An 11,484-nucleotide genomic window follows, 5' to 3' on the forward strand; every position below is an offset into this window, starting at 1 on the left:
AGCTCCCTTAAGTTGTTGATTCATTCACTCAGAAAATATTTATCCAGGCCCTACCATGTGCTGGGCACAGTTCTAGCCATTGGGAATAAAATGAGCAAAGGAGACAGTGGACATAAAGCTAAGAAGGTATGTGCACAGAAAGTGCAGGCTCCACAGAAACATTTGTGATGTATATGAAGTCTCTTCTCTTTTTAAAAATAGAATATTTTATTCCAAGGTTTGTGAAATAATCAGCTTTTAGAAAATAATTGTGAGAAAGGTGAAACATTTGTATAAATGAATAACAATTCAATAAATATTATTTGAGTGTTTCTCTTTTCTTGTATACAAAAAACCCTTGATAATCTTGAGTTCAATAAATATTGATATGTAACTTTTTTCTTTTAACATTTGATTTTTGACATTAACACTTTAATCTGTTCCATTTAAATGAATTCTGCTCAATGAGAGAAAAAAAGCCCAAACTTGCATTAAGCAATAAATAATCTAGAAATCAGTGATTCTGTCCTTTTTAAAAGATTACTGTTGAGTTTGTTTCAGCCTTTTCTATTACTATATCTGCTGAGTCTAGTACCATACCAGGTTATTACAAATATCCCAATTGTTTACCAAGTTTTCACTTGCTAACATGAAATCTGCCTTTTTGCTCTATTTTCCTATATTCTATTAGCATTTAGAAGATGTGTTGGCCTTCCTAAGAGATTTCAGGGGGTAATTTTGGTTACATATAATTTTTATTTTAAATGCTGATCTTAAAATCAAATGGCCGATGTTTCTCATAGCTGGTTGTTTCTCACTTACATGGGACCTACTGAGCAGGCTTTCTGGAGAAATGACTGATGTCAGGGCTAACACAGGGTAGTAACAAGATGAGCCTGAAACATCTTATAGTGCCAGAAAATAAAGAAGTGGTAAAAAAAAAAAAAAAAAGAAAGAAAGAAAGAAGGAAAGAAAGAAAGAAAGAAAGAAAGAAAGAAAGAAAGAAAGAAAGAAAGAAAGAAAGAAAGAAATGTTAAAAAGATGGTTGTCATAAGGACACAGGAGCTAGAATGAAGATGTTCCCACTGGCCAAATCTGAGACCATTTAAGCATCAAATTAATTAAGGTCAGTAATTAATTATAAACCATTGGAAAAACAGAAACTTACAAATCCATACCAATAATAATAAGATAAATAAATGAATGGAGAAGAACTTTGCTTACAGGAGAATGACAAATGTTGACTGGAATGATATGAGGGGAGCAGTGGGAATAAAAAAATCATTATTTTACATTTTACATTTTACAACATTTTACAACAATCACAGTAGAGACTGAATAAATGTCAATGGATGCTAAATTCAAAGGAATATTTTGCTGAGAAGGATATGTGCATGGTCTTAAAATGTCTTCCTGTAGATTGCTTTGTAGTTACTAGAATTTAATCATGAGGAAGTATCAGACAAACTCAAAGTAAGGAATGTTCTATTCAAAAAAGGTGGGGGAGCAGATAGTCTTCCAAATGTCAATGTCACAAAAGACAAGGAAAAACTGTGAAAATTTTCCAGGGTAAAAGAAGCTAAAGAGCCAGGACAACTAAATGCATCATCTTATCCTAGGTGGGATCTCATAATAGAAAAGAGAGAGAAAATACTACATATAGGATAGTATTAGGTCAACTGACAAAATAGGAATAGAAATACTAGTTTAGAGAAACATTGTTTCCTCAATGTTAATTTTCCTCAAGTTGAAAAATCTACTGTGACTATATAATAGAATATTCTTCTTCTTCGAAGTACACACTAAACAATTGACAGGGCACTAGGTGGCTCAGTGGGTTAAACATCTGCCTTTGGCTCAGGTCATGATCCCAGGGTCCTAGAGTGGGCTCTCTGTTCAGTGAGGGAGCTTGCTTCTCCCTCTCCCTCTGTTGCTCCCCCTGCTTGTGCTTGCTTGATCTGTCAAATAAATAAGTAAAATCTTTTAAAAAAAATAAATAAAGACCCACAATGGAAGCAGATTTAAATGACTCAGAAAAACAAATTATGTAGTATATAGATAGATGAACATAAAAAGGTAGATTTAGAGAACAAATGATAGAATAGAATAGAGAATGATATAATAGTATTACACACATCTGAACAAATGTATACAGATATTTCTTGTGGTTATATTTGAAATTTTTTGAAAGTTTGAAATTATTTCAAATAAAAATGTTAAATAATAATTTTTAAAAAGTGAAATAGTGAAACAATGGGGGGAAATGTGAAAAATCTTTCCTCTGAACCATCTTACCAAAATAGATTTTCCCATTATTTTGTTGTTTCACCTAGGTAATTCCTTTCGTAGTAAATGGTTTGAATTATTTATTTGTTCATTTGCTGATTATCTGTCTCCTTAGGAAACAAAATCCCCGAACACACATTATCCCCGAGCACAGGGATAATGTTTATTGTTTACCACCACCAGCATTTAGCTTAGTGAGTGGTATAATGTAGGTACTAAATAAATACCTGTTTATTAGATGAGGGAAAAGCTATTGATTTTTATATATTTACTTTAATATCTACTTTATCTTTTGTTTCTAATTTTTCATAATGGGACATGTGATACTTCTACAGTGTGTGATTGAATGGAGTGGAAAATGAATATATTGAGTTTACTTATATAAGTAAGGGTACTATTAGAGAAGGGTACTATTAGAGAATTATTGTTAAAAGACTGTGGTATCTACATTCAAATGACTTAAAATTTAATCAAGAATAAAGCAAATTATGTTAACTCTAGAATTCAAAACTTAGGCCCAAAGATGATACAATATTATTAATCTCAATAAATGCAAATACTGAAGTAAAATAAAACTTGTATAAACACTTCCGGCTTAGTATCTATATCCACACATGTGGATTTTTGGAGCATAGTCATATAATGAGTCATTTATACAGCTAAGAAGCTGGGAATCCTCATTTTTAGAATAAATATTGAAATTATGACAGCTCTTTAAACATTGAAGTAGAAAATTTGAAATTTTCAAAAGAGAAATAAACCATTGAAAAATACCAGCTACTTGTTATATTAAAAATGACCTCACCTAATTAACACTGAGTGACCTTAGTGTGTGATTACTTTTGGTTATTCACCAGTGACTTCTGTCCTTCAAATATCACAAAATACCCATGAACATATACAAGAAATAAAATATATTTTTGCAGTTGTTTTACTTAGCAAAAATTATAAAATATATCTACCTCATTCTCATTTTTAAAGTTCTAAACAACAAAAAAAAGTGTAAGAAAGAGTTCCTAAGCACAAAATAGCTAACCTTTTAAGTATTGAAACTAATTTAGAGAAAAAAATAATATAAAAATAAATTGTTCCCAACTTTCGGCCTGATAGAAAACCAACTGTATAGTTGAGCAAAACTGCCAAAACCAATCATTTAGTTTTGCTGATTCTGCCAGAATGAACTCCTTTGATACGAAGTGTTGACAGTTAAAGTGGTGACCCTGGTGGCAAGCAAAGAGTGACAGACAGCAGCTCCACTAGTCTGAGGCTATGGTCCTGTCTGAGGCAAACGATGAACTGGTAAACTAGCCAGAGACTCAACAGAGAGTTTTAGGATGAGGGGCAGATGGGCGCTTGAGTAGTAAACATTAACATCACCAGAGAACAATATGAAAATAAAAGCAAGGAAACAATTACATATACAATAGCAGCAAGAAAAGATAAAATATTTAAGAATACTTTTAACAAAAGAAAGTAAAGATTTGTAAATTGAGAAATATAAAACATTTCAGAAAGAAATTTAGTCAAAATAATTAGAAATTTGATGTTCACAGAAGACCCAATATTATAAAAATTTCATATCTACACAAATTGATCTATAGATTAACGATAATTCTCATTAAAATCCCAGCAATCCTTTCTGTAGAAACTAACATGCTGATTTAAAAATTTATATGGACATGCAAAAGACATAGAATAGCCAAAACAATTTTGAAAAAGAATAAAATTGGAGAATTTAGATTACCTGGTATCAAACCTTACTACACAGTAATAATGACTAAAACAATGTGATAATGTTGTATTGAGAGGCAGACAGATCAATAAAACAAAACTGTCCTTACATTTATGCCCATTTGGTTTTCTACAACAGTGCCACAAAGTCAGTTCAGTGGAGAAAGCACAGTCTAAAACAAACAAAAAAATGGTACTAGGACATTTGGGACAATTGGAAATACATTTGCAAATAATAAGATAAAAAATTAAAATTTAGACCCCATATTATAACTATACATAAAATTAAATCAAAATATATCAGAAACTGAAATATAAGAGCTAAAACTATAAAATCTATAGAAGAAAATATGAGAGAAAAATCTTCATAATCTTGGGTTAGACAAAGCATTCTTAGACATGACAGCAGACACACAAGCCATTTTAAAAAGCTCTGACAATTGCTTCTCGGCCTTTTGGCTAAGATCAAGTGTAGTATCTGTTCTTATCAGTTTAATAAAAAGCTCTGACAAACTGGACTTCATTAGAACTAAAAACTTTTGTTTATCTAAAGATACTATTAAAAAATTGAAAAGTCACAGACTGGAAGAAACTATTTGAAATCTACATATCTGATAAAAGACTTATACCAAGAAAAATTTAAAAAAATATATATATACATATATATAAATCATACAACTCAATATTAAAAAAAAAAACAACCCAGTTTAAAAATGAGCAGAAGACTTGAGTAGTTTGCCAGGAAAATATGTTAACAGCTAATAAGCACATGAAAAATATTCATTTAATTAGTTGTTAGAAAAATACAAGTTAAAACCACAATGACAAACACCACACACACCAAAATAACTGTAATTTAAAGACCTATAATACCAAGTGTTGACAAGGATGTAAACAAACTGGAACCCTCATACATGCTGGTGGGAATGTAAGAGTACTGCCTCTTTGGAAAAGTTTGGCAGTTCCTGAAAAATGTTAACCATAAACTTAACACATGAACCAGCAAATCCTTTCCTAGAAATCTACCCAAGAGAAAGGAAAATTTACATCCAAAGACTTCTATGTGACTGTTCATAGGAGTCGTATTGACCATAGCCAAAAGCTGGAAATAATTAAAATGTCTATCAACTGGTCAATGGATAAACAAACTGTGGTATATCCACAAACTACTATTTCACTGGGATACTATTCAGCAGTAAAATGGAATGAAGTACTGATCCCACTAGGCCTGATCTGAAATAGTCTTTTGAGAATTTATGGAGAGTGATGGAAAAGTTCTAAAATTGAGTGGTGGCTATGGTTGCACAACCATATAAGTTAAAAAAAATTATTCAATCACACCCTTACAAAGGGTATATTTTATTTATGTAAATTATATCTCAATTAAGTTATTTTAAAACAAATGATTTGCTACATGATGAATTAACAAAGTGAGGAAAATACCCTGAAATAACTGTTTAGAAAAATCTAATGTGCCCCCTGCATATATTCATCACCCACATACCCATATATTTTCATTTTACATAGGGGCCCTTCCCCATTAAATTGTATCATGAAGCAACCATTTTGTAGGATAGGGTTATTACAATAAAAGACTTAATACAACGAGATAAATTTTGTCCTTTAAGCTTAAAAATACATTCCTAGGGGATCCCTGGGTGGCTCAGCGGTTTAGCGCCTGCCTTCGGCCCAGGGCGTGATCCTGGAGTCCCGGGATGGAGTTCCATGTTGGGCTCCCTGCATGGGGCCTGCTTCTCCCTCTGCCTGTGTCTCTGCCTCTTTCTCTCTGTGTGTCTCTCATGAATAAATAAATAAAATCTTAAAAAAAAAATACATTCCTAAAACACCTGGAAGGGATAATAGCTTTGAGAATGTTTTCCCAAAATGGAATTATACTCTGCATACTCCACTCCACCCTCTATCCCTAGGCTGAACCATGGGGTGGGGCAGTGGTTAAGATAAAGAGATCAGTAAAATTTTGAGGAATCTGAAAACATAGGAATCTTTGGCTACTCTATTTGGATAAAGCCCAAAAACATGGACAAAATCTCTAGATTTCTCGTGTTCAAAAAAGTGAACAGAGAGCAAAACTACCCAGAGGGAGAATCTAGGCAGAAGGCCTCTGAGAGCTCTGTCAAGTTTCCTATAGCTCTAGAGTAGCAAGAAAGCAGCCAGTCTTGCTCTGTGCCCTCCAGAGAGGTGGATAAATAGCTGAGAGAGGACCAACTCCAAGACTCTGGAAATTCAAAGAGTGAATGCTCCCAAATCTTACTATTACATAAGCTCCCTAGCACACTGATAGGATTCTGGGAATCAGGGAAGTAAGAGCACTGAAACTCTGAATTTCTCAGGTAACATCTATTCCTCCTGGCAAATAGGGGACCATGAAATTAAAAAAAAAAAAAAAAAGTTTGGGATGCCTGGGTGGCTCAATGGTCTGCCTTTGGCTCAGGGTGTGATCCCAGGGTCAAGTCCCACATCAGTACTTCTTCCTCTACCTATGTCTCTGCCTCTTTTCTCTGTGTGTCTCTCATGAATAAATAAAGAAAATCTTTTGAAAAAAGTTTGCTTACAGAGAATAAACAATAAGAAATTACATTTATTTCACATTAAATCTGTAGACTGAGATTTATGTCTGTTTTACAACACTACGGAGTAGTTTCTCAACTTTTTTTGTACTATCACCACCACCCCCCACAAGCCTTCTTAGACATTTCTTCCATTATTACCCTCCTCATAAAATTTTAATATCACAAATATACCATATATATATTTATGTGATGTATTTATGTATGTGCTGTACATAGAGAGTAAAACTTTTTTTTTTTTGCCTCCTTTAAGAACTTATTTTTACTCAGGAGCAATATCACTCTTGTTCAGAAAGCATGCTATAAAGTTTCATTTAATGGAATATAGGAAAAAAATAGGTTAAAATAGGCTAAATAATTGATATTAACATACAGCTAGCACTTTACCAAAAACCTTTTTTTAAGATTTTATTTATTTATTTATTTATTTATTTATTTATTTATTTATTTATTTCACTTATCTGACACAGAGAAAGCACAAGCAGAGGGAGAGGGAGAAGCAGGCTCCCTGTCGAGCAGGGAGTCCAACATGGAGCTCTATCACAGCTCCCTGGAGCCCAATCCCATGAGCTGAAGGCAGATGCTTAATTGCCTAAGCCACTCAGGCACCTTTACCAAATATCTTCTTATATAGCATTTCATTTGGCCCCTTCTGTAAACTTGTAAAGTTCCTAGTTTTCACAGATAATTAAATGACTATTCTACTAATAAGCAGTTGAGCTGAAACTGGAACCCAAAAGTTCATCTCAAATTCTATATGCTCTTTCTCTTTGACACTCTTCATCAGGGAACATTCTCTTCTGGGAATAGTAGCACCTCCTCCTTTAAATCATGTAAATATAATAAGATGAACCAGTAGAAAATACAGTAGAGGGAATCACTCTGTATGGGAGCAAAACTGAGCAAACAACTATTATCCTGTTCATCTTTAATTACTAGGATTTGGTGTAATAGCTTAAGAGATATTAGATATGCAAAATTCAATGTAAAAAAGTAATATGCAAAAAAAAAAAGAAAAGTAATATGCAGACCACCAGGAATTTTCAATGGCTTTGTTTACCCCACTACTGAAATTGTTATATAATTCTAGATAAGTGTACTGGCATTTTAAATAGTGAGAGGCTAATGTAAAAAAAACATGCAAAAGATTAATTTAAAAATTATAACTTACAAGACATTAAGTATACATTTACAAGCACAAAGAGGAAAAGAGAGATTAACATGTACTCAGTATCATACATTAACATATATTCAAAGTCAAAGCTTTGTCTTTCATTGTTATTAATGAGCTATAGCCTGCCCCAAAGAACTGATTACAAACCTAAATCCATAGTTTATTTTTTAGCTATAAAGTTATAAAGGAAGATTTGTAAATAGTATTTCATTATGGCTATATTTATAATTCACATTCAGACTCTAGGCATGAATACCAAGTCTTACAATGTATTTAATTGAAATAGTCCATACAAAATTCTTATGTCAGTACTATTTATAAAGGAATCACCACTGCACTATTTCTGCAATCTTAGTAGGATCACAAAAGGATGCTACTTCAAGGACTGGAATTATAAGTTTACGACTGATTTGAGGAGCTTTTCTTAGCAGCAACCATGTAAGACAGCAGCTTTCTTTTTTCAGTGTGTTCCCACTGAACATATTAACCTTGAGTGTGTTCCCACTGAACATATTAACCTTACCTTCTGGGAGAATACTTAATATTTTAGAAAACAAGATTGAGAAGCCAACAGCAGACAACCTGAAACAAATCTCCACATACAACGAATCTAGATGTTTGTGCCACAAAGTAAGGAAGAATACAGAAGGTTCCCACTCCAGAACTCCAAAATCTATAGATATGAATTAGGGTGAATACAATCTTAGTAATCATGGATGCCTTGGCTTGATCCTATACTTCTGGTGCAAAATGAGAAAATTAGTAGAACAAATTGTTGGGTGAAAGACTGCTCTGAGAGCGGGATGACAAATGCCCTTGCAGAAAGAAGAGTTTGGCATGTTTGTGGAACTGAGAGAATTTGAATATGATATTAAATCCTCTTTGGGTTTAGGAAGAAAGTTCTTCATGGAAATCATTTGAAAGGTTTTAACTTGAATCAATTATGCTATTCCTGGTTCTATTTGGCATAATACAGACCACGAAAGAATATTATCAATAAATAAATGGTAGGGATAAGAATAATTCAAGTAGTAACAAGCAGCAAAAAAAAAGCATACAGGTTAAGTTAGACCAGTTTTAAGAGTGTTTGAATTATTATGCATACAAAATTGATACACCAAAACACTTCTAGATCCCAACTTCTTTTATACTAAAAAAGCATAAGCTACTATGACCCTTCAAATTCAGGAAATTCAGAAAGAAGTGTGGTTTTAAAGAACTATTTAAAATTCACTTGATTTTTAAAATAATATTTTTCTTTAATATCCTGAAAAAAACATTTAGATTGTATGGCTGTGACTCAAGTCTTTTCAAAAACGTATAGTGAAATAAATGTATAAATGCACCAAATTTAAGGTGATGGTGTTGAAATGTAATAGTACTCGAAGACAATACAACATTTTTACATGCTACATTATTGTTAGAGGAAGGAAGATATCTATATAACTATCTACATCTGTTACATATATGTATATGAACATTGATAATTTTGACTGAATTGATATATTTCAGTCAAATGGCATGACAATCCAATCCATTCCAATAGTTTTCTAAAAAATATAAAATTATTTACTGAAAGCAGTTGTCAGCACAAAGTCTAAAAAAATGCCTGAATCAAATAAAGGAAATCAATTTCATGATTTTAATATAGTTTTTACTCAATTTTTTTCCCTGCCCAAATAACTGTATAAATTGAGTAAGAGCTGACTAGATTTGTATAGCAAGAAGTCAAAGCTAATGAAGATTATAAGAACCACAGAAAAATTAGAAATGATTAGATGAAATATCTCAAAATGTTAAAGATTAATCATATCAATATAAAAACAGTAATAAATATAAAGTAGTGGATAAAAATATAAATTAATTTTAAAAATGAAAATTTCATACTCCGGTGAAAATGTGAGAGGTTAAGTGGTTAGTGAACTCCGTACAGGACTTGACAATAAATGTTTTAGATTTTGCAGGCTACAAAGAGTGTCATAGTGATCCCTGGGTGGTGCAGCGGTTTAGCGCCTGCCTTTGGCCCAGGGAGCGATCCTGGAGACCCGGGATCAAATCCCACGTTGGGCCCCTGGTGCATGGAGCCTGCTTCTCCCTCTGCCTGTGTCTCTGCCTCTCTCTCTCTCTCTCTCTCTCTGTGACTATCATAGATAAATAAAAATTAAAAAAAAAAAAAAGAGTGTCACAGATTCTTTGTTTTTGTGTTTTTTTTTTTTTTTTTGAACTTTTTAAAAATGTGAAAACCATTCTTGGCTCAAGGCACGGGCCCTGTCTTATTTTCATATCCTCACATGGTAGCTTACTAAATATAGACAGATGGGCTGAAAGATGGGCTTAATTATCTACTTATCTGAGTTACAAAACTGTCAAATTCAAGAGTAGTTTGCAAAAGATGAAAAAGAGAAACGATTCCCAGAATTGTCTTTCAAATGTGCACAACTGCAAGAGTTGATTTTTCAATTTCACATTTTTGTTAGACCAGTATTTCATCAAACACAAATCTTCACATTATTAATATGATCATTATCCAGAGTGTCAATGTGCTTTGAAAAGAGAGCTAATAAAACAGTTAAGGCTGTCTCTGAGAATTGCATGAACTGAGTGATAGATATGGCTTCAATTTGAACCATATATTGACCACATTCTTGTTCTTTCCTCCATCCCTTCCATCAACCACCAATAAAGAGGATATTTAAACTACCTGGCTTGCAAGCAACTTACCAGGCAGAAGATTGGGAAAAACATGCAAACCTGAAAAGCTAGTACCCTTCTTGAGCTGTAAAAAGACATGAAAAGAGGGGGAAGGGAACAGAGTAATTTGTATTGCCTTAGCTGTTCTTTGGGTGCTTACCGGGGAAAAGAGTTGGCACCACAAAAACTGCCCTCCCAGGAAATTCGGAAGAAGGCTCAGAATCTAGAAGATGCGCAACTGCTCATTAACTGGAGTTGCTTCACAGCAGAATGTGCAGATTTATCTGGGACGGATCACAAGTGATAGGGGCAAGGGCATGTCTAGTCTAGAAAAGGCAAGGACCAACCACAGTTTGCTCTGAAGTTAAATTTAGTATAGAAGAGAATCCTAAAATTTCTGTGGGCTTTTAAGAGGTTATAAATGTGAGGAAGGCACATTATTTAATCCACCAGCCCCCAAGAAGGACCTTAACATTAATTATGTGGAAGAGTTTCTTGAGTATAGGTCAAATGACTACCATGCCATTAAATTTAATAGAAGCCCAGATGCGCACTCCAACTACCCAGTGTAACATACTATATATAGTGCCAACACTGTGACCATTGTGCTATGAGGGCAATAACAACTGATCACCAAACCCACTGGGATCACTAACAGCTAGAACCAACATAAAAGTTCTCCTGGACTACCTGGGTTACTTCCTAGTACAGACAAGTGGGCAATCACATGCCCAGACGTCCATATCCCCTTTCCATTAATGCCTCACAGGTTCCTAGTATCATAAGAAATAAGAACCAGGAAGAAGAAATGGGAAAAACCTTGACGATAAATGAAGCTTGATATGTAGGTTTCAAGCGGACTTTAATACTTAAATTTGTTTGGGGATCCCTGGGTGGTGCAGCGGTTTGGCGCCTGCCTTTGGCCCAGGGCGCGATCCTGGAGACCCGGGATCGAATCCCACATCGGGCTCCCGGTGCATGGAGCCTGCTTCTCCCTCTGCCTGTGTCTCTGCCTCTCTCTCTCTCTGTGTGACT

The 11,484-nt window shown here is 33.9% G+C and overlaps 1 pseudogene; it reads left to right on the top strand.

The window, feature by feature from the left end:
- Positions 1-4,435: 4,435 nt before the first annotated feature.
- LOC119865441 lies at positions 4,436-4,558 on the top strand (annotated as a pseudogene).
- The last annotated feature ends 6,926 nt before the right edge of the window (positions 4,559-11,484 follow it).

This window comes from Canis lupus, chromosome 13 (assembly GCF_011100685.1).
Source record: "Canis lupus familiaris isolate Mischka breed German Shepherd chromosome 13, alternate assembly UU_Cfam_GSD_1.0, whole genome shotgun sequence".
NCBI classification, from domain to species: Eukaryota; Metazoa; Chordata; class Mammalia; order Carnivora; family Canidae; genus Canis; species Canis lupus.